Below are 24,205 nucleotides of genomic sequence, written 5' to 3' on the forward strand. Positions count from 1 at the left end.
CCATTGCCAATGGCAAGATTTTGAGTTTTTTGATAACTGCATAGTATTCCATTGTATATATATATACCACATTTTCTTTATCCATTCATCTGTTGATGGACATCTAGGCTCTTTCCATAGTTTGGCTATTGTGTACAATGCTTCTATAAATATTCGGGTGCATGTACCCCTACAGATCACTAAATTTGTATCTTTAGGGTGAATAACCAGTAGGGCAATTGCTGGGTCTTAGGGTAGCTCTTTTTTTCAACTTCTTGAGGAACCTCTCTACTGTTTTCCAGAGTGGCTGTACCACCTTGCATTCCCACCAATAGTGTAGGAGGGTTCCCCTTTCTTGGCATCCTGGCCCACATCTGTTTTTTCTTGACTTGTTAATTTTAGCCATTCTAACTGGTGTGAGGTGGTATCTCACTGTGGTTTTGATTTGTATTTCCCTGATGCTGAGTGATGTTGAGCACTTTTTCATGTGTCTTTTGGCCATCTGGAAGTCTTCTTTGTAGAAACGTCTGTTCATGTCTTCTGCCCATTTCTTGATTGGATTATTTGTTCTTTGGGTATTGAGTTTGGTAAGTTCTTTATAGGTTTTGGATGCTAGCCCTTTATCTGATATGCCATTTACAAATATCCTCTCCCATTCTGTCAATTGTCTTTTGTTTTGTTGACTCTTTCCTTTGTTGTGCAAAAGCTTTTGATCTTGATGAAGTCCCAATAGTTCATTTTTGTCCTTGCTTCCCTTGCCTTTGGCGATGTTTCTAGGAAGAAGTTGCTGTGGCTGAGGTCAAAGAGGTTGCTGTCTGTGTTCTCCTCAAGGATTTTGATGGATTCCTGTCTCACATTGAGGCCTTTCATTCATTTTGAGTCTATTTTTGTGTGTGGTGTAGGGAAATGATCCAGTTTCATTCTTCTGCATGTGGCTGTCCAATTTTCCCAATACCATTTGCTGAATAGACTGTCTTTTTTCCATTGTATACTCTTTCCTGCTTTGTTGAAGATTAGTTGACCATAGAGTTGAGGGTCCATTTCTGGGATCTCTATTCTGTTCCATTGATCTGTGTGTCTGTTTTTGTGCCAGTACCATACTGTCTTGATGATTACAACTTTGTAATAGAGCTTGAAGTCCAGAATTGTGATGCCACCAGCTTTGGTTTTCTTTTTCAACATTCCTCTGGCTATTTGGGGTCTTGTCTGATTCTATACAAATTTTAAGATTGTTTGTTCCAGCTCTGTGAAAAAAGTTGATGGTACTTTAGTAGGGATTGCACTAAATTTGTAGATCGCTCTAGGTAGCATACACATTTTCACAATATTTGTTCTTCCAGTCCTTGAGAATGGAGCATTTTTCCATTTCTTTGTGGTTTCCTCAATTTCTTTCCTGAGTGTTCTATAGTTTTCTGAGTACAAATCCTTTGCTCTTTGGTTAGGTTTATTCCCAGGTATCTTACGGTTTTGGGTGCAGTTGTAAATGGGATCAACATTTAATTTCTCTTTCTTCTGTCATGCTCTTGGTGTATAGAAATGCAACTGATTTCCGTGCATTGATTTTATATTCTGACACTTAACTGAATTCCTGTATAAGTTTTAGCAGTTTTGGAGTGGAGTCTTTTGGGTTTTCCACGTAAAGTATCATATCATCTGCAAAGAGTGAGAGTTTGACTTCTTTGCAGATTCATATGCCTTTTATTGTTTTTTGTTGTCTGATTGCTGAGGCTGAGACTTCTAGTACTATGTTGAACACCAGTGGTGAGAGTGGACATCCCTGCTGTGTTCCTGACCTTAGGGGAAAGGCTCTCAATTTTTCCCCATTGAGAATAGTATTTGCTGTGGGTTTTTCATAGATAGCTTTGATGATATTGAGGTATGTACCCTCTGTCCCTACACTGTGAAGGGTTTTGATCAAGAAAGGATGCTATACCTTGTCAAATGCTTTTTTAGCACCTGTTGAGAGTGTCATATGGTTATCGTTCTTTCTTTTATTAATGTATTGTATCACATTGATTGATTGGCTGATGTTGAACCAACCTTGCAGCCCAGGAATGAATCCCACTTGGTCTTGGTGAATAATCCTTTTAATGTACTGTTGGATACTATTGGGTAGTATTTTGGTGAGAATTTTTGCATTCATGATTATCAATGAGATTGGTGTGTAATTTTCCTCTTTGTTGGGGTCTTTGTCTGGTTTTGATCAAGGTAATGCTGGTCTCATATAAAATGAGTTTGGAAGTTTTCCTTCCATTTGTATTTTTTGGAACAGTTTCAGGAGAATAGGTATTAATTCCTTCATTAAATGTTTGGTAGAATTCCCCTGGGAAGCAGTCTGGTCCTGGGCTCTTGTTTTTGGGGAGATTTTTGATGACTGCTTCAATCTCCTTACTGGTTATGGGTCTGTTCAGGTTTTCTATTTCTTCCTGGTTCAGTTTTGCTAATTTATATGTCTCTAAGAATGCATCCATTCCTTCCAGATTGTCAAATTTGCTGGCATATAATTGCTCATAATACTTTTCTTATAATTGTTTGTATTTCTTTGGTGTTGGTTGTGATCTCTCCTCTTTCATTCATGATTTTATTAATTTGGGTTCTTTCTCTTTTCTTTTTGATAAGTCTGGCCAGGGGTTTATCGATCTTATTAATTCTTTCAAAGAACCAGTTCCTACTTTCGTTGATTTGTTCTACTGTTCTTTTGGTTTCTGTTTCATTGATTTCTGCTCTGATCTTTATGATTTCTCTTCTCCTACTGGGCTTAGGCTTTCTTTGCTGTTTTTTCGCCAGCTCCTTTAGGTGTAGGGTTAGGTTGTGTACTTGAGACTTTTCTTGTTTCTTGAGAATGGCTTGTATAGCTATATACTTTCCTCTTAGTACCGCCTTTGCTGCATCCTAAAGATTTTGAACAGTTGTGTTTTCACTTTTATTTTTTTCCATGAATTTTTAAAATTCTTCTTTAATTTCCTTGTTGACTATTCATTCGTTAGTAGAGTGCTCTTTAGCCTCCGTGTATTTGAGTTCCTTCCAACTTTCCTCTTGTGATTGAGTTCTAGTTTCAAAGCATTGCAGTCTGAAAATATGCAGGGAATGATCCTAGTCTTTCGGTCTGGTTGAGACCTGATTTGTAACCCAGGATGTGATCTGTTCTGGAGAATATTCCATGTGCACTAGAGAAGAATGTTATTCTGTTGCTTTGGGATGGAATGTTTTGAATATATCCATGAAGTCCATCCGGTCCAGTGTGTCATTTAAAGCCTTTATTTCCTTGTTGATCTTTTGCTTAGATGATCTGTCCATATATGTGAGGGAGGTGTTAAAGTCCCCTACTGTTATTTTATTATTTTTGATGTGTTTCTTTGATTTTGTTATTAATTGGTTTATATAATTTGCTGCTCCCATGTTAGGGGCATAGATATTTAAAATTGTTAGACCTTTTTTTTGGACAGATCCTTTAAGTATGATATAGTGTCATTCCTCATCTCTTATTATAGTCTTTGGCTTAAAATCTAATTTATCTGATATAAGGGTTCCCACCACAGCTTTCTTTTGATGTCCATTAGCATGGTAAACTGTTTTCCACCCCGTCACTTTAAATCTGGAGGTGTCTTTGGGTCTAAAATGAGTTTCTTGCAGAGAGCATATTAATGGGTCTTGTTTTTTATCCATTCTGATACCCTGTGTCTTTTGATTGGGGAATTTAGCCCATTTACCTTCAGGGTAGCTATTGAAAGATATGAATTTAGTGCCAGTGTATTGCCTGTAAGGTGACTGTTATTGTATATTGTCTCTGCCTTTCTGGTCTGTTACTTTTAGGCTCTCTCTTTGCTTAGAGAACCCCTTTCAGTATTTCCTGTAGGGCTGGTTTGGTGTTTGCAAGTTCTTTTATTATTTGTTTCTGGAAGGTGGTTTTCTTTTCTTTTTTTTTTAATCTTCTATTTTCAGACAGTCTAGCTGGATATAGGATCTTGGCTGCATATTTTTCTCATTTAGTCCTCTGAATACATCATGCCAGTCCTTTCTGGCCTGCCAGATCTCTGTGGATATATCTGCTGCCAATCTAATATTTCTACTGTTGTATGTTATAGACCTTTTGCCCTGAGCTGCTTTCAGGATTTTCTCTTTGTCATTGAGACTTGTAACTTTTACTATTAGATGATGGGGTGATTAGATGATGGGGTATCGGCCTATTTTTCTTTTTTTTTTTTTAATTTTGAATGGGTTCTCTGTGCCTCCTGGATTTTGATGCTTGTTCCCTTTGCCAAATTAGGGAAATTCTCCATCATAATTTATTCCAATATACCTTCTGTCCTCCTCTCTCTTTCTTCTTTTTCTGGGATCCCAATTATTCTAATATTGTTTCATCTTATGGTATTACTTATATCTTGAATTCTCCCCTCATGGTCCATTAGTTGTCTTTTTTTTTCTCAGCTTCTTTATTTTCCATCATTTGGTATTCCATATCACTAATTCTCTCTTCATAATTCTTCATAATTCACCAATTCATAACTCTTCATAATTCACTAATTATCTCTCATTTATCCTAGTAGCAATAGCCTCCATTTTTATTGCACCTCATTAATAGCTTTTTTTTATTGCAACTTGGTTAGATTTTAGTTCTTTTATTTCTCCAGAAAGGGATTCTCTAGTATCTGCCATGCTTTTTTCGAGCCCAGCTAGCACCTTGATAATCGTATTCTGAACTCTGGTTCTAACATATTACCGATGTCCATATAGATTAGGTCCTAGCCATCAGTACTGCCTCTTTTTCTTTCTTTTTTTTGTGGTGAGTTTTTTTGCCTTGTCATTTTATCCAGATAAGAATAGATGAATGAGAGAATAAAATACTAAAAGGGTAGAAATGACCCCAGAAAAATATACACTAGCCAAATCAGAGGAGAGCCAAAAGTGGGGGGAGAGAAAAGGGGAAAACAGAAAAAAACACCATATATATACATATACATATATGTGTGTGTGTGTGTGTGTGTATTACACTGGTGAATAGAGCAGAGCCACATACTTGATTTTGGTGTATTTTGATCTGTTAGAAGAAACTACCTCCAAAAATTTTAAAGAAAGTAAAACTTATAAATATACAAAAATAAGGGTAAACATGGTAAAGGGATGGAATATGAGTGTAAAGATAAAAATTTAAAAAGATTCCAAGAAAGGAATTGATAAGAAAAAAGAAAAAAAAGAGGAAAGACTGTGATCAGACTGGAGACTAGAACAAAGCCATGTGCTAGATTTAGGGTATATTTTGATCTATTAAAAGAAACTGTTTTCCAAAATTTTAAGGAAAGAAAAAACCTATATGTATACAAGAAGTAAGTTTAAACAAAAATGAAAGGATAAAATATGACTTTAAAATGAAAATTTAAAAAGGTATTTAAAAAGGTATTGATGAGATAAAATAGTTAAAAATGTTAAAATAGGAAAGAAGAAAAGTTTTAAAAATAGAAAAAGAAAAAAATAAAATTAAAAAAATTTAACTTTGAAAGACTAAAGAATCATGGGGAAAAAGCCATGAATTCTACATGTTGCTTTCCCATATCTCTGGAGTTCTGCAGTTCTCATTGATTAATGAACTTGGTTTTGGCTGGATGATCTTGCTAATCTTCTTGGGAAGGGACCTGTTACCAGTGTCTTTGCCTGAGGCACAATTGCACCACCCTTGCCAGGGGCCAGGCTAAGTAATCTGCTCAGGTTCACTCTCGGGAGCTTTTGTTCCCTGAACACTTTCTGTAGAGCTCTGGAGGATGGGAATGAAAATGGCAGCTGCCCGCCCAGTCTCCGGCCCCCACTCCTCAGTGTGCCCTCGGAGAAGAGCAGTCAATCCCTCCCATTTCCCTGGTCTCCAACCACACTCTGAGCTCACCCAGCCTGTGACCGAGCATTTCTGTCTCTGGCACATGGCCCCATTCAGAGTCTCCAAACCCTGTAGATTCCTGCAGCGCACTCTTGCACCGCTCCTCCTGGGTGAAGGTGGGTCTCCCCGGATCTACCACTTGTGCATCCCCTGCTCAAACAGTAGTGACCCAACTGTGCCTAGGATCATAGTTCAAGGTAACCTCGAGCTGAGAGCTCACACCTCAGCTCCATCTCTGTAGCTGGCTTCCCCAGCTGGGATACCTGGGAGCTCTGCCACACTCAGGCACCCTGGTCTCTTTGTGATCCTGCGGGTCCTGAGACCACACTGTCCCCATGAGGACTCCACCCCACGCTTAGCCTCTGGGGTGATGCCCCTCAGTGGGGTGGACTTCTAAAAGTTCTGATTTTGTGCTCCGCTGCTCTACTGCTTGCAGGGAGCTAGTTCCTCCCCCTGCAGTGTATCAGCCCGTATGTCGTCTCAGATTCACTTCTCCCCATGTCCTGGCTTCCCGAAAGTGATCAATTTTCTGTTTTAGAATTGCTGTCTTCTCTTCAATCTCTTGTTGAGTTTGTAGGTGTTCAGAATGGTTTGAGAACTATCTAGCTGAACTCTTGGGACCCAAGGATATTTAGGTCTCCTATTCCTTCGCTATCTTGCTCTGGATCCAAGCTCTCTTCTTTATCTGTAACATGGCTATGTGTGATGGACTGAATATCTATGTCCCCCCCAAAATGTGTGTATGGTGAAATCTTAACCCCCAATGTGATTGCATTAGGAAGTGGGATCCTTCAGAGGCTGGAGGCCTCATGAATGGGATGGTGTTCTCATAAAGAAGACCCTAGAGGATTCCCTTATGCCAGTGAGAGCCCAGAGGGAAACCTGCCATCTATGCAGTGAGGCAGTGGGCTCTCACCAGGTGCTGGATCTGCCACCAGCTTGCTCTTGGACTTCCCAGCTTCCAGAACTGTGAGAAATAAATGTTTGTTGTTTAAGCCCCTTGGTCTATGGTATTTTGTTACAATAACGCACATGGGCAACTGAGATGCTATGATAATATTAGCATCACAAGGGAACCCTCAGAATAGATCTGAAGTGGTGCCTGATGCAGAAGAAGTGTTGGTCGAATATCGACCAGTCGAATGAATATATATAGAAAGCCCTGTTCCCTAAGCAACTAAGAACAATTGTTCTTGTCAATTAACTCTTCATTTTGGCATTCTCTCATTGACTCTTCTGGGTTCCTTAGTGAGGAGCAGGGTGTGAGGACAGAAATGTGACTCTGTCTGGAGGAATAAGCTGTTATTAACTGAGTATTGACTATGAGCCTGGGGCTGTCTCACCAGAACCCCAGGAGATAGCGCCCCTTAAGGGCCCAGTTTTACAGGGGGGAATAGTAGTGCCCAAAGTCATGGGGGCTAAAACCCAGAACTCGTACTGGGATCTAGATCAGACTGCAAAGCTTAATCATTATTCTACAGTCTGGTGTGTTGAGAGAGGAGAGGGATCTCCTTATCACTGGTCAGTGACACTTCTTAGTCTTCACTTGGTTCTCCAGCCACCCCGTACTTGTTTTCTCAGTCTGAGGGCACCCATTTGCTAAGGGCATGGTGGGATCAAATGCCTGTTCAGATCTTTCTACAAGTCCAAGCTCCATATTCTATCCCATAATGGTCGTTTTGACAGCCAGGAAGGTACCTCTTCTTCTCCTCTTTCTCTTTCAAGATTAATTAATTAATGAGAAAAAGAGAGAGAGAGAGAGAGAGTGCACGAGTAGGGCAGTAGAGGGATGAGGGGAGTGGGAGAGAGTGAATCCCAAGCAGAATCTGTGCGGAGCACAGAGCCTGATGTGAGGCTCAATCTCATGACCCTGAGATCATGACCTGAGGCAGGTCAAGAGTCAATTGCTCAACCAACTCAGCCACCCCGGTGACCTCTTCCAAAATTTAGACACAAAGAGATAAACATCTTGAGTAAAAGCTCAGCTTTGTGGCTCCTGTTCATCTTCCCATGTTTTCACTTGACCTCTGCATGATGCTTTTCAACCCTAGAGATGCTTTCAAAAAATCTGGGGGGCTTTTAAAAAGGGCAGGTCCTGAGCACCACCCCCCCAGTCAGAATCTTAGGATGAGGCAAGGGTGGTGGTCTTTATTTTTAAATATATTCGGGAAATTCTAAGGTGAGAAAAGACCAAAAACAACCAACATACAGGATAGGACAGGGTTGAATGCAGGACCAAGGATTGAGGCAAAAATCCAGAAAAAAAAAAATTGAATTCCTTTTCCATTCCCAAGCACTCAGTCCAAAGGATAGACCACACCTATCAGAATCTGGAGTGGGTAACTAAGTTGACTATGTCCCTTGAATGGTCCTAACTGATGGGCATGGCTGTCATATCACATCTCCATCCTGGTGCCTTTTTGTTGAGAATCAATAGTTTGAGGAAACTAAGACAGATTCAAGTGATTTGGGGTATCTTGTGCTAGATGCAAAGGAGAGTTGTAGGGGGGAAGGGGGATGAAAAGGGGTTGCTTTTCTGGTGGTGATAACCAGCACGTGGTCTTGCAGGAGGAGAGGAGAAGGGAGAAACAGGCCCAGATGTTTCCACTGCCTCTCTGTTAACTCCATCCTGGGCTTGGGGCGCAGTCCCAGATTCCAGCCGGAATGAAGTGTTGGCTGATCTCATTCAGGCAAGCTTAGTGGGATGCACAGAGAGCACGTGTGGTCAACAAGGCTACTGAGCTATGAATTCATCCTGGGACAGCCATTTCAGGCTGCTGACCTTTGGAGACTACGGACATGCAGACTGAAATTTAGAAAATATACCTTAATTTTATTTGAAAAAACTTTAGGGTCTCCCAAATATCTTTTTTTAGCTGTCTTTTTGTGTAATATGTCCTTTTGGGAGAAGAGTTATTGTGGCGCAGTTAAACGCTTTCATTAACCTTCCTCCTCATGTGGAGATAACAAGTAAAAAGTACAACTTCTTGCAGAATAGGAACCCGAATATATCTGGAGAAATAAAGTGGTGTGGTTGTTGTCTGTATTGAGAACGGACTACAGTCAGCACTTAGACTGGCTGGTGGGGAGCGTCAGTCATTGAATCAGTGGCAAATGTCCATTCCTTCCAGCCATGAAGCTTTTAGAGCATTTCAGATAAACCAGTTTACTAAATGCCAAGACAACTCCTGTGCCAAAGTTTCTTTTGGGCCTCTGTCCAGGTGGGTATCTAGAAGCACGGTCTATGCGAATGATGAGTAGGCAGACTGGGGCTTCTTCCATTATTGTTCACCCAAGAGACTACTCTGACCCCCACTCCCCATCTTTGGGAGTTTCTGATGTCTAAGGGTAAAGATTTAATAAACGAAGGTATCAGGCCTCAGTGCACATATTCCCCTCACTTCTCTGACCTTGCTTTCACTGGGGGTGGGCTGGCCAGGCCAGAAGCCAGATGAGGGATGAGTGGGAGGTGTGCCCTCATACCCTGCCAGTCCTCCTGAGGTTCCAGGAATCTTCTATCTCAAATATCTTGCCAGATTCTAAAGCTCTTTGCAGACAAAGGAATCTATATACTCTAAGTAGCATTGAATTTCAGAATCCAACAAATGCAGGATCTATTACAGCCCAATAAACTAGAATAACATGTGCATAAAATGAAAGGTACCCATGAAAACTTACTTCACCAGCACAGTTGTTGGGGTTTTGTCCTAGTTAGTTTTGTGATTTAAAACATTGTAAAATATACAAGCAGTACGTGAAACGGTGTACATACAACTTAAACAAAAATGAACATCTATGTTGAGAAATGAAGAAGCACCAGTACCCCAGAAATGTCCTGTGTGCTCCAATCAGATCACGTATCCTTCCCCCCTTCCCACCCCTCATAATGACTGCCTGAATTTTGCGTTAATCACACCCTTGTTTTTTATTGTGGGGATACGTGTGTGTGTGTGCGCGCTTGCGTGTGTGTAACCATAATGTGAATGTATCAATAAATAGCATTTTAATTTTTGCCTACTTTTGAACTTTATATGAACAATTTGTTTCTTTGGACCCACATTGTTTTTGAAATTCAGCCACATTGATGCATGTAACTCGGTCCATTCATTTTCACCATGTAAGACGCCAGGGTGTAGTAAACTAATGACGATGACATTTAATAGCTGTACTGTTGATGGATGCTTGTATTGTTTCCTTTATGAAGAACACTGCCAAAAACATTTGTGAACATGGTTCCTGATGAACATGTGTCAAGTTAGATTTTGACAACTTTTTTTTTCTTTCTTTTCTTTCTTTCTTTTTCCAGACTCCTTTCATTGAGGAATCATCAGGAAATGAGAAAAATTCTCAAGACTGGAGCTTACCAGCCTTTTCCCTTTTTTTAAAACATGGGAAGAGTTGGAATTTAGGGGCCATTGAAACAATGAGCATGATGAGGAATTTTGGCAAAATTCTAAAAAGAAAATTAGGTGTGATTTGTTCTTAAGAGTGCTTAAAAAGTGAGGTCACTAAAAATAAGCCATGACAAATTATTTTAATCAATCCCTTTGGAAGGGTCACCCTACCGGTCGATCTAGGAAATGCTTTATTTACCTTCTTTTCCTTAGATTATCCTAGGAGTCTCTGAATAAAGTCCCCATTATAGGTCTACTTCCAGTGGCTTCTATTTTTTTGTTTGTTTCCATGCCAATTTCTCTAGCCCACAAGCTCTACTAGTCTGGGACCCTATCTTAATCATCTAACAAAGTGTTTGACTATAAGCTAGTCCTCCCCGGAGGTTTATTGGATGGATTCTTTCCTTGAAGACAAGACTAGGAGCAGTATAGGCATGAGATTATTGATTAACAGATAAATATCTGTTTAGAAACCTCTGTTTCAATATTTTTTGAGGGTTCAGATGAGTTTCTTTTATATGACAGCTCCATTGAGAAGTAATTCATATACCACACAATTGACCCACTTAATTTGTACAAGTCAGTGTTCTCTTGTATGTACAAGAAATCACCACAATCAATCTTAGAACATTTTCATTACTCTAAAAAAAACCTCTATACCTATCAGCAGTCACTTCCCATATCTTCCCAACCTCCGCAGGCCTAGGCATCCACTAACCAACTTACAGTCTTTACAGATTTGTCTATTCTGAATATTTCATATAAATGGAATCATATCATATATGCTCTTGTGTGATTGGTTTATTCCACTTAGCAGAATATTTTTATGTTTTGTTGGTGTTGTGGCATGTGTCAGTATTGTGTTCCTTTTTATTGCCAAATAATATTCCATCCTATGGGTATAACACATTTTACTTACCCATTTATCAGTTGATAGACATTTGTGTTATTTCTACATTTTGGCTATTTCGAATAACACTGGTGTGAATATTTGTGTACATGTTTTTGTGGACACATGTTTTCATTTCTTTCTGAAACATTTTCCTTTTATTTCATTTCTCTTGAGTATATACCTACAAGTGAGATTGCAGGGTCTACTGTAACTCTAACTTTTTGAGGAACCTGTCTTGGTCAATATTTTAAGAAGCAATTTAGGTGAAGACAAAATGTATAATAACCAAATTTATGAATGGCATAAATCTGCAAGAATTAATGCTCTAGCTGTTGCTCTTCAATATGGTAGCCATCAGCCAAATGCAGCCATTGAGAACTTAAAATGTGATTAGTCTGAATTAAGATGAGTTATAATTGTAAAAATATATACAGGGATTTCAAAGACCTATGTATAAAAAAAGAAGGTAAATTGTCTCATAGATTGTCTCAAAAATAATTAGTTTACTGATCACATGTCGAAGTGCTAGTATTTTGGATACATTGGAGTAAGTATAATTAATTTCACCTGCTTCTCTTTACTTTTTCAGCATGGCTACAAAAAATTTGAAATTATGTGTGTGTTTCATGTTCTGGTTTTTTTGTTTGTTTGTTTGTTTGTTTTTATTACTTTTTTTATTGTTTTAAATTTTAAGTCCAGTGTAACATAACATACAATGTTATGTTAGTTTCAGGCATACGATAGTGATTAAACATTTCTATACATTGCTCAGTGCTCATCATGATACCCGTATTCTTTATTCCCCATCACCTGTTTCCCCCATTCCTCCACCCCCCTCCCGTCTGGTAACCATCAGCTTGTTCTCTGCAGTTAAGAGCCTGTTTCTTGGCTTGACTCACATTTTATTTTTATTGGGCATCACTACACTATTCTCTTCATATCTATTTCCTCCTTTAAACATTAGATGAATACTAACCTGGTGGGGTTTGGAATCAGACCAATCTGGATTCAAAACCAGATTCTTCTTAGCTATAAAGCTGTGGGCAAGTTAGTAACATTTCTAAGTTTTAATTCTCTTAATGGTAAAATTTTTATTTTTAATTTTTAAAAGATTTTTTTTTTAATTTATTAGAGAGTGATCGAAAGAGACAGAGAAAGAAGGAGCAGGGCGAGGGGCAGGAGGAAAGGGAGAAGTAGCGGGGAGCCCGATGAGGTGGGACTTCATCCCAGGATTCCAGGATCATGACCTGAGCCTGAGCTGAAGCCAGATACTTAACCAACTGAGTCACCCAGAAGTCCCAACTGTAAATTTTTCAAAAAATAATACAAATTATACTTAATTTTATCGGAACTTTATGAAGATTCAATAACGAAAGTTACATAAAGAACTTAGCTGAATGCAGGCATCGAGAAAGAGCTACATAAATGTTAGTTCTTTTCGCTGTCTTCCTCATTGACATTCTGTGAAGTGATAGGTAATTAACCAGATGATTGATAGGTCTGAGTTGTGACATGTGCCCCCTCCTGTGACTTACAGTGTATTTATTTTAATAAAGGTACTTCGAGATATTATGCTTAATAAAATGTTTCGGGTAGGCTGGATGTCATAAAGAATATGAAAAACCACTTTCGTCTCTTCTGTGATTTTAGAATTTAACTTTGCTTGTTTGCAGTACAATAGATGCCAAGTCTTAAAATAATTTGGGGCTGCTTGAACTTTACTCAACACTAAGGATATGTTGAGATTGTTTGCATGTGGTTCAGGATGTCATTCGAACCATCCAGAACTCATTCAATATGGAAAACTGAGTGAGAACTTCTCAAGGGAACTTATTCTCTCTCCAGAGGTCAATGGAATTTCCTGTTTCTGTTTGGACTCAAAATATCACATGGAGTTCTGCTTTCTCTGAAGGCTTTGGATCCTGGCTTGACCCAGTCACAGTTTAATTTAAGTGAAAAACACACACATCACAGACTCACCACCTCCCCCAGTTCTGAGGCATGCCTGGTGGACCAGAGGTTGACTTCTCCGATCAACAGGGACCACAGATGGTACTCCCTTCACTTTGCTGAGGAGAGTTCCTTCCTTCTCCAGAATTGTCGGCTACCCACAATTGTTTTTCTACCTTTTTGCAGTTTTGGAAGGAGAGTGAGCACAAAATGGCTAGAAAGGAATTGGTAATAACCTTTGCTTATTCGAAGGAAAAATCTGCTTTTAAAAAACTAAAGTTTCCAATAATCAAATAAAACTTCATGATGTACTGAAGGTTGAAGGCAGCTCTTCCCTTGTTTATATATAAGAGGATAGATACAGATAATTACACTCTCATTGCTTGGACATTAATTTTTTTGTTTTCTATATTCTCCCCCCCCCCCAGTGATCTGTTTCTAGAATGTTCCTATATGGTATGCAGTTAAAGAAAATTTAAAAGCTGCCTCTCCACTTTTTGGGGAAGGGTAGAGAGCTCCATCTTGGGTAATGGAGCAGGCATACTCTACAGGCCCTCTTGACCATCTTGCTCCCATTTGCTTGATTAGGGCGTAAGCATCTTTCAGCCATGTGTTGAACTTGGCACCCTGAGATTCCTGCTAAAAGTTGCAATTCCTTCAACATCCTGCTGCACTCTCTGGGAGAAGTTTCTAAAGACTTCCAGCTGTCACTGAGAATGACGAAGGACCCTTTCCTGACAGGATTGCTTTGATTGTCCTGCCTCTAAACAATGGATAAGAAAACATCCACTGCCATTTCTAGGGCAGTAGAATATTGGAAATATTTGGGTCCTCTTCCTCAAGGATGGGAGAAGCCATGGCCACATGCTGATAAAATTCCTCTGTTGCTCAGGGTGTCCACAGAAATTATTTGATTCCTCAGTAAGTCAAGTCGAAGTGTAAAGCAGTGTTGATTTATCAGGATCAATTGAAAGCTCCTTGTAGCTTCTAGTCTGTCAAGTCTTTCTGAACTTCCTGTTTCTACCACTTTATTTTTTAAAGATTTTATTTACTTATTTGACAGACAGAGATCACAGGTAGGCAGAGAGAGAGGGGGGAAGCAGGCTCCCTGCTGAGCAGAGAGCCCAATGCGGGGCTCAATCCCAGGACCCTGGGATCATGACCTGAACCAAAGGCAGAGGTTTTGACCCACTGAGCCAGCCAGGCGCCCCATCCGTTTCTATCATTTACAGAAAAGTATTCGTTTGCTCCGTCTTTGAACCTACTTCATGTTGTTCCCTTAAGCAGGGAAGAGGTCACCAAGAAGAAGCCAAAGAATTGCTTGTGTTTCTTCTTCCTCCAACCCATTTAGAATTTTGATGACCCTTCATCTTCAGAAAAACAAGGCAGATGACTAGCTATGGGTCATTCTAAATGATACCAAGTTCTGCCCAGAGATGGGAGCCAGGCACACCTACTTGATTTTCTAAAATGAGAATGTTTGATGATGAGCAGATAGCAACTCAGGTAGAGATGGCAATAGGTAAGTTTTCTCTTCTGGGATCATTATTTTTCCTCACTCCTGGCAATACTGACTTGAAACCAAAAAATTATTCAGTGAACTTGAAATCACTTCAGTCGATCACATAGTTCTCATCAGAATAAGAAGGAGTGGATTTAGAGAATAACTCATTCATACTCCACATTTTGATTTTTTTTATATTTTCCAGTTTTTTGGAAGTATTATTTAATTTTAATTCCAGTATAGTTAACATTTTTTTGAAGTATTAAAAAAATTATTTTTATTTTTTCCCCAGTTTTCATCCAAAATAATGCAGAGAAAAGAGTAATCTCTTTACATTCGATAATCCCAATGTCATTTAACCAAGTGGTTAACGATTCAGCATTAAAAAACTCATGTCAAAAAAACTTAAAAAACAAAACAAAAAAATTGTTCTGGGAGACTTTAATATCTCTCTTTCAGAGGTATTTAGACCAAACATAAAAATCAGGAGGAAGAGAGTTTGAAAAAAAAAAAAAAATGTAATGAATACCCTCAATATAATAGAGATATGTATAGGACTTTATATCCTACAGAAAATGTGTGTTGTTTTATGACTCTGGGGACTTTCAGCACTCAATCCCATCAGTGACCACAAAGAGAACGCGAATAAATTCCAGAAAGGGGAAGTTTTGGAGGCCATATTCTTTGCTTCTAATCCAATCAGCCTGGAAACCTCATATAAAGATACTGAATTAAAGAAAGCTTTACCTAACCTAGTGGGACCTGTTCGATGTCAGATGTTATCGGTGGCCGTAATAAGCAGTGTAGAGCTCCTACAGTAACTGAGAACTTGGGAATACAGGCCCAGCCAATGGTACTAGGTAATTGGGAGACGAGGATTTTATTGAGGGAGAGTATGTGGGTCAGCCTTTAATCCTCTGAAATGTTCCCACAGGTTCAGAAAATCTTGGTAAGGAATGAACTCCCGGATCCAAACAGCTGACAAGCAGGAATGAACTTTAAATGTTATTTCTTTTTCTTCCCTGCATTGAGGAAATGAGGACCCCTTTAACAATGAAGGTTTTTCTAAGGGTCATGATAAGATCTTTCTTCCGAGTCTGGAGCTGGACTCGAAGGCTCTAGACTCTTAATCAGCAGAAAGAGGAAACCAAGGTTTCCTTCCCGGATCTTCCTGGCCTCTGTAGAGCGCAGAGCCACTTTGTGCAGAGTTTTCTGGATGCTGCCAGCTCAAGATCCGTTTTTATGTTGAATTCCCCCTTGGCATGAGACCAAACAAAGGGCTGTGTTCCCTTTTCAGTGTGTGGTTCCTTAAAAGAAATTCTTTTCTATCTCCTACAGGTAAAGCGGCTTAAGTTACGTTGAATCAGCCTGTTCTGTCAATATCACGGTTATTGGTGTTGAATGAGAAAATATATTTCATGAAGTAACCTGTGTGGGTTGGGTTGGGATGGGGCAGAAGTTGCCTTTGATGAAGGAAATCTTTTAAATTTAGGTAAAGAATTCCCTGGTTTATCCCTGCCTGTGACAAAAAGAAAACTTTATTTTGGGCATTCAGTAACACTCACAAGATGTGGGAGGGGTCCAGAGTGCTGAGACAGCCTCTCTCTATGATTTGGATGTGGAAACAAGTCCTCTGAACTCTTTCCCCATTTTTTAAAATCCTTTTTTTGTAAAACGGGATCAGTTAAGAAAGTGAACGTGGATCCACCCGTGGCTGAACGTGAGTCATCAGCTTGTAAAGCCGCATGTTTCTAGAAGATGCCACATTGCAAAAGACTTCTAATAATATGCTCTGAATGAGCTAGAAAGAATTTTAACTTCATTCTGAAGTAAAGTGGTTACCTCAGAAGAATGAGGGGTGGGGGAAGCAATCCACAAGCCCGCAAACTCTTGTTTGCATCTTGTAGGCTCGAACTGGAGTTCTGTTGCAACAATGGTCTTCACAGAACCAGCTTGTTTCGTTAAAACAAGCTTAAATTGAATAATTACTACCTTATGAGGCCCTCAGATATTTCCAACGGAGTCTTCTTTCTCGTTCTCTTTCAGCTTCCTCTTTCTGACAGCTCTCCCACAAGGGGTGTCCTTTTTGGAGGGTGGTTTTTCTGGGAGAGAAGGCAATCGGGCGGGATGGTGTCCTTGAGCGCTGGGGACCCCAAGCCTGTCTTAGGGAGTCTGCTCCTCCTCCTCTGCTCAGGCCAGGCCCTCCTGTTCCAAGGACCAAAGCCCCCAGAAAGCAGCATCAGAGCAGAGGACAGTTGCACCCCTGCTGCCATTTTCCTGTGCAGCCTGAGGTCACACAAAAGGAGAGCCACTCCTTCCTCCACCTCCTGTAGCACAAGGGGGAGCAGGCTTTATTTATGGGCTTCTTGGGAAGAAATCTGGTTTGAAGTTTGTAAAGCCAGCTGCTAGGAAATAAAATATGCCCTCAAGCCAAAGAGGTATTCCCCCCCCCCCCCGTGTTTGCTTAGAATTTGGAAGGAACACTAGTACTTATTGTCTAATGTGTAGGGCGGAAGCAAGAAGAGATGCATGCATATACATGAAAGTTTTCGAACGTCTTGAAAGGAAGTTATTCTTACCCTGAAAAGAACAAAAAATGCCAGGATTCAGCAAACATTAACTGGTCAAATACGTGATTTCATCGTTTGGTTAATCTAACAAAATTTAGAGCCAAGGGTATTCCCATAAAAGGAAACAAAAGGGTAAGAGCATTTATTGAGATGCGCGCTGATGTCGGGGCGGCCTTCTCTTGCCTGGCGCCCTGATGTGTATTATGCGCCCGCGGGGACAGGGCAACTTGGAGCCACACGCGCGCAGGGTGACTGCTCACAGGTGGGCTACGTGAGCTCTCCGACCTGGAGCCCCGTGCAAGTCAGTAAGCGCACAAGCTTGTGTCCCTCGCGTGGGCTCCCCTGATGCGGACCAGAAGATCCAGCACGGAGCATGGATGAGCAAAGCCTGTCCTAGAGTCCTCAGGCCACGGCACTCGGCAGGATCTTCCAATGCGCCCATGATGAAAGCAAACGGGTGACAACGCTGTTGAGCCGTCCGGACTCTGGCTCTGCGCGACGGCCGAGGTGGTGAAATCCCCGTACTCAGGAGCAGTTACGGTTTTCCTTCCCGCCACTCGGAGGGGCTTTCCTCAAACTGTTAGGCTCAGTGTCACCAAATCCTTACCACGTGGGTAACGTTCAAGCTGTAGGGTCTGGGGGGGGGGGGGGCGCGGAGGGGACAGTCCGGGGAGGGACCTGCCCTGCTGGGCGGGGAGGATCCCCCAGTCCGCGGTGAGTCCGTCCAATCAAAGCGCCAGGGAAGGAACTTTCTCTTGTCGCCCCCGGAGCAGGTTCAGAGAAGGTGCCCTTGGAGACACGCAGAGTTAAATCGTGAGAAGTTCCTTCCCCACTTGCTACCAGTCGAGGCAGTGTGCAAGAAAGACCTGGTTTTTGTCTTTTTTTTCTGGAGTTTCCCACCATACTGATCCCCTCAGCTTGTACTAACTTTATGGGGGACTTAGATGTTACCTCTTGATTGTCTGGGTTTTTTTGTTTGTTTGTTTGTTTTTAAGGTTTTTAAAGAGGATTTCTCAGGAGTACGTGGAGAAAGAAGTTTCTTAAGGCTTTTAAGACCACCAGGCAACTGTGAGCCGGGACGGAGCGTGGATCCACAGTGGTTCCCGAACCTGGTTGCTCCGAGGGGCGTCTGGGTGGCTCAGTCGGTTGAGCCTCTGCCTTTGGCTCAGATCATGATCTCAGGGTCGAGGGATCGAGCCCCGCATCCGGCTCCTTACTCAGTAGGGAGCCTGCTTCTTCCCTCTCCTATTAACCCTTCCTTGTTCCTGCTCTTTCTCTCTCTGTTTCAAGTAAATTAAAAAAAAAAAAAAATTAAGAGTTATTCCAAGAGCTTGTTAAACGATACTGATGGGATGCTGCAGGACTTAAAGGGAGTGTACTGATGTTTGTCATTTCCTCTGAAATGTGGCAAAAGATAAACACGATGGGTCAGCTTGTGACAGATACAGAAAGATGTTAACTCTAGAAGCTAGGTTTTGGGTGTGCAAGTGTCCACTATGAAATTCTTTTATTTTCTTTTATTTGGCATGTTTGGACCTTTCAAGGGTAAAATGTTGGGGGGAAAAAAGAAATACTAGAAAATGTATACTATTTGCATGAGAGGAGAAATGCTGGAATGCAGAGTAGAATGAGAGCAGTTGAAGGATGAATTAGCAAATTGCACAGTTTGATTCAGAAACTGTCCCCGAAGGGGGAAAAGAACCCCAAATAAGAAAGGTGAAAGAATAAGAAAACATAAAATGATGAGGTATACGGGATGGTAGTTAAGTATGAGCAATCCCAGCAAGATGATAAATGAAAATCAAGAAAAAGATACATTTGAAAAAATAAAGAGGGAGATTAAAAAAACACAGATGGAAACACCACCACAGAGGCGGATGCTGGTTTTACTCCGTCCACCTTCCCTTGTCGGGGAGATCCGAGTTTCTAAATGAATCCCAGCTCTGGCATGTTCCATGCACCCTCTGTCCTTTGCTGTGAATTCAGCCTTGAGAGGTGCTGGCAGAGAAGAGAGAGGGAGTCTTGGAGACCAAGACGCTTTAAAAACAAACAGGTATGGGAGTACAACAATGATCAAAATGAAGTCAATGCCGCTTCTTCAAAAAACATTTTCTTTTAAAATGTATTTATTGGACCGAGAGAGAGAGAGAGAAAACACAAGCAGCCCAAGCTACAGGCCGAGGGAAGAGGGAGAAGCAGGCAGACACCTAACCACTGAGCCACCCCAGCACCCCGTGAATGCCACTTTTTTAATGACAGACTGGGCTTTCTTTTTGTTCTGAAAGATTGCCTTATTTTGGTTGGTAATTTCTTGATTGCAATGACAGCAGAAAAACAAATATTAAAAAAAAAATTACACTCTTTCTTGGCCAGATTCTTGTGCTATTGGAGGTCAATGGAATTGAACTTCATATATTTATAGCTCAATTAATATTCTGGGGGCCTCAAATAAAAACCTTCGTGCATGAAAATGAAAGGCATGCTAGTTATTTAAAATTAGCTTTATTGTTTTTGTTAAAGTGATAGACTTGTATTATAAAAATTCAAGCCATATAGAAAGCTTAAAGAAGAAGGTTAAAAAAAGAAACCCTTAAAATTCTAAATGCTATCACCAGGAATGAAATCATTATTAACATTTTATGGGGCATCTGGTGGCTCAGTCGGCTAAGTGTCTGCCTTTGGCTCAAATCATGATCCGAGGGTCCTGGGATGAAGCCTGGCACTGGGCTCCCTGCTCGGTGGAGAGTTTGCTTCTCCCTCGCCCTCTGTGCCTCCCCACTGCTTGTGTTCTCTTTTTCTCTCAAATGAATAAATAAAATCATTATCAACATTTTATTGTATTTTTTTTAAAGATTTTATTTATTTATTTGACAGACAGAGATCACGGGTAAGCAGAGAGGCAGGCAAGGAGAGAGGGGAATCAGGTTCCCCGCTGAGCAGAGAGCCCGATGCGGGGCTCAATCCCAGAACCCTGAGATTGTGACCTGAGCCGAAAGCAGAGGCTTAACCCACTGAGCCACTCAGGCACCCCCATTATCAACATTTTAAATACTTCTATGTCTACACAGCCAAAAGGATGGAAGTACAAGATTTATTTACAACATGGGGATCAAATGCTCTATACTATATTTGTGAAAACCAATTTGTTTTTGAATTTAATAGAAAAATACTGAATTTTAACTGAATTTCTAAACTTTGGATACTAGTGCTTTTAAAAGTTTGCAAAGGAGGTTAAAAAATAACTTTACAGATGATGAAACTATATTCCAATCCATATTATTTTATATATTTTTCCCTCCTGCTGTGAACAGTGAGGATATTAGTGAGCATGTACTCCTTCTCTTGTTTTTCATCTGTTTACCACCCCCTTGGTTCCTCCCCCCTTTTTAAAAAATATTGTCAGGACTCATAATGTTTACATTCTGTTTCAAAATATAATCCTGCTTTCACTTCAGTTTAACTTACACTCTTACCTTGATAATCATGATGATCCTGATAAATATGGCTTATAGTTATTCAGTGCTTATGAAGGGCCAAGCATTATGCTAATACTTTTTTTGTAGTAGTTCATTTCATTCTCATAATGACTTTCATATGGATGAGAAAACTGAGACACAGAGAGGTTTAGTAACTTGGTCGAGGTCACACAGTGAGTGAGAGTCTGACTCTTAGGTCTGGTTGTATTGCTACACTAGCTGTACTGAGATATTCTAGTAGTCTTTTTGGACAAAATTATGTGGACGCTCTAGTTCCTGAGTTCCTGATGTCTAAGGGTATATGTCACTTTTATACCTCAAGGACAGTTTGGCTGGGCATAAAATTCGAGAGTCACACTCTCTTGTGTACCTTTGTAAACAGGATCCCCTGGCTTCTGGTATTGACCATTGTTGGGAAGAAGTCTGAGGCTAAAGTGATTTTTTTTCTAACAGTTGTATTGCTACACTAGCTGTACTGAGATATTCGAGTAGTCTTTTTGGACAAAATTATGTGGATGCTCTATTTCCTGAGTTCCTGATGTCTAAAGGTATATGTCACTTTTATACCTCAAGGACAGTTTGGCTGGGCATAAAATTCGAGAGTCACACTCTCTTGCGTACCTTTGTAAACAGGATCCCCTGGCTTCTGGTATTGACCATTGTTAGGAAGAAGTCTGAGGCTAAAGTGATTTTTTTTTTCTTTTGGAAGTAACTTATTTTTCAGCCTAAGTGTCTGAGGCATTATTTCTTTACTCTTGAAAGAAAGAGTAAAGAAATTTTTACTCCATAAATTTTCTCCATAAATTTTCCATGATGAGACAGAGTATAAATAGGTCTGTATAAATTTATACAGAAACAATATGTGCCCTCTCCCTCTGCAGGGTTGAGGTTTTATTTGAGAAGTCATATTGTTTTCTGTTCCACTTGTGTATCTTTTTAAGGACATCAATTACGCATATATCAGGAATCTTTTTCTCATTTTCGATATTTACCATGTTCTCTCTAATTATTTACGTCATTGTTCTTTTCCTTTTTGTTCCATCTAATTTCTCCAAATGTTTTCCTCCAAGTCTGTGACGGTCTTAAATTTTGTTTATTCTGTCTTTGTTGCCTCTAATGTGGCTTTTAGCTTTGTAACGATTCTGTTCCCTTCTATTCCTCCATTCCCTTCACATATTGTCAGCTCGCCTTTTACCCCGTCTGCACTCATCACATTTACTTTGCCTTTTTGTACATTTTGAAAGCTCTCTTTTCAAAGAAGCCATTGAATCTCTAGTTTGAGACTCTGGAGAATAATTTGCAAACAATTTCCCTCATTTTTGTGAATGGTTCTTCTGATGTGTGTTCTCGGTTTTTCTGCCTATGTTCCTTTTTTTCTCTCTTTTCATGGTCAACACACAAATCCTATAGCTAACAGATTTTATGTGCATGATTCATCTTTAAATGGAGTCGTTCTATCTGCATTTGCTACAAAATGCAGTGATAGGGTTGAAGTGCTGGGAAAGGTGTGACAGAATGACCTGGCAATCTCCAGCAGGAATTAAGATGTATCATCTGAAAAGCTGCTCATCGACCACTGAGTTCTGCACTGGAGCATTTCTCACTGCAGACCTTGATGTGCGAAGGTTGGAGTGGCTCACGGTCCATCCTGAGTCTCACAGGTCTCATAAGTCTCACGAGTCTCATGGGTCGAGTTGTGTGTCCCTCCTCCCCCAAATTCATAGATTAAAGTTCTAACTCCCAGGACTTCAGAGTATGGCCTTATTTGGAGATATGGTCCTTACAGATGTAATTAGCTAAAAAGGAGGTCATACTGGAGAAAGGAGAACTGGTCTCCCTGTTAAAAAAACAAAAAACAAAAAACAAAAGCATGTGAAGAAACAGACACACACACACACACACACACACAGGAAGAAAGACAAGTGAATCCGAAGGCAGAGAGTGGCTCATGTCATCTCCAAGTCCAGGAGGGAGACCTGGCACTGAAGCTTCCTTCACATCTCTCAGAAGGAACCAAACCTGCTGACACCTTGATCTTGGATTTCTAGGCTCCAGAATGGGGAGACGAGAACTTTTGTTGATCAGCTGCCCACCTGTGGTACTTGGCTAAGGCAACCCTAGCAACAGTTTGCACATTCTGTGTCTTTTTTTGGTGACAAATCCTCCCTCTCTATCACTCCTAGTAGTTTCCCTGGGCCAGGGCACTGGAATAGATATTGAACTGGATGTGTCTGCAAAGCTGGGGTGTCCTTCAGCTCTACTTTCCCCACCCCTCTGCAACCCAAACTCTCTCTCCCTGTCTTCCCAGTGTCTCTGTGTTATGTCACTAGTCAGGCAGCTTTTTCAGGATTAAGGTCCTTCCTTCGAGAGAAACCTCTAGGGAAATTATGTCAACTCTTACATGCTTTCTACTGCCAATAAATTTCATTTTACATTATTTTTGACAGATGTTCTTTCTTCTTTTAATTTGAGTCAGAGGCTTTTACTTTAGTTAATTTAAAATGGAGTTTCTTACCTTTTGGGTCTTTTTGTTGTTTTTGATAGATTTCGGTGAGTATGGCAGAGTGAACATAACTTTATTCTATCATCTGTAAGTAAATATTTAAAGAAGACTTATAGTGACAAACATTTCCATTTCCATTTTTCAGATAAATAAACTCAGGCAAGGAATTTAAGAGCAGAGGCTTTATGAAGAAAATGAGAGCTGGTGCCTTAGGATTCTCTGTCTTGCTAGGAGTTTAGTGTAACTCGACTGAAAACGTTTGTAAATACCTTTGTTAAGCATGGGGCTGAGTGTGGGACATTTCTGTGTCTTCCCTAAAAGAAATGAGCATAGCCCTTTTATGGGGCATGAAGGCAGAAAAAAGCAATTATAATCCAGTGTGGTTGGTGCAACACCAGAGATATGGATGGACAAGTTCTGTAGAGTCTCTAGACTCCCTATGCTAGAGGAATAACTGTACCTTGATTAGCAGTCACTGAATTCAAGCTTGTATTTGTTACTTCCAGGAGCTGATTTGACTGGGGTTGACGTGGACTGCTTCCAATGTGGATGAGAGCAAAGTTCCAGAAGCAATTTCAAATTTAGTTTTATTCCAGGAGTTGACAAGCTTTTTGTAAAAGAGTCAGATAATAAATATTTTAGACTTTGTGAGCTGCACTTGGTCTTTGTCACAAAATTTCCTTCTTTTTCCTTTTTTTTTTTTTTTTAAATAGAACCCCTTTAAAAAATGTAAAAGCCATCATGGCTCTTGGATCATGCAAAAATAAGACTGGACCAAAGTTGGCCAACCCTTGTTCTATTCTAGAGTACATCTTATTTCTTTTTAAAGATTTATCAATTTATTTGAGGGAGAGAGAGAGAAAGAGCAGGGGGAGGAACAGAGGTAGAGAGAGAATCCTGAAGCAGACTGCCTGTTGAGTGCAGACTACCACATAGGGCTCAGTCCCAGGACTCTGAGATCATGACCTGAGCTGAAATCAAGAGTCAGATGCCCAACTGACTGAGCCACCCAGGTGCACCTTAGAGTGGATATTAAAGTCCCTCTACGCTGCTCCCTAAGTCTTGGGAATG

The 24,205-nt window shown here is 40.4% G+C and overlaps 1 long non-coding RNA gene across 1 annotated transcript in view; it reads left to right on the forward strand.

Annotated features, from left to right (window-relative positions):
* The window catches only part of LOC106006641, a 40,566-nt gene extending 16,775 nt beyond the window's left edge, over positions 1–23,791 (forward strand). The window contains exon 2 of the long non-coding RNA XR_006607333.1: positions 23,641–23,791. This is a non-coding gene — a long non-coding RNA (uncharacterized LOC106006641). The remainder of the gene's footprint in view (positions 1–23,640) is intronic.
* The last annotated feature ends 414 nt before the right edge of the window (positions 23,792–24,205 follow it).

This window comes from Mustela putorius, unplaced genomic scaffold (genome assembly GCF_011764305.1).
Source record: "Mustela putorius furo isolate JIRA1106 unplaced genomic scaffold, ASM1176430v1.1 tig00000589_pilon_pilon_pilon, whole genome shotgun sequence".
Classification (NCBI taxonomy): Eukaryota; Metazoa; Chordata; class Mammalia; order Carnivora; family Mustelidae; genus Mustela; species Mustela putorius.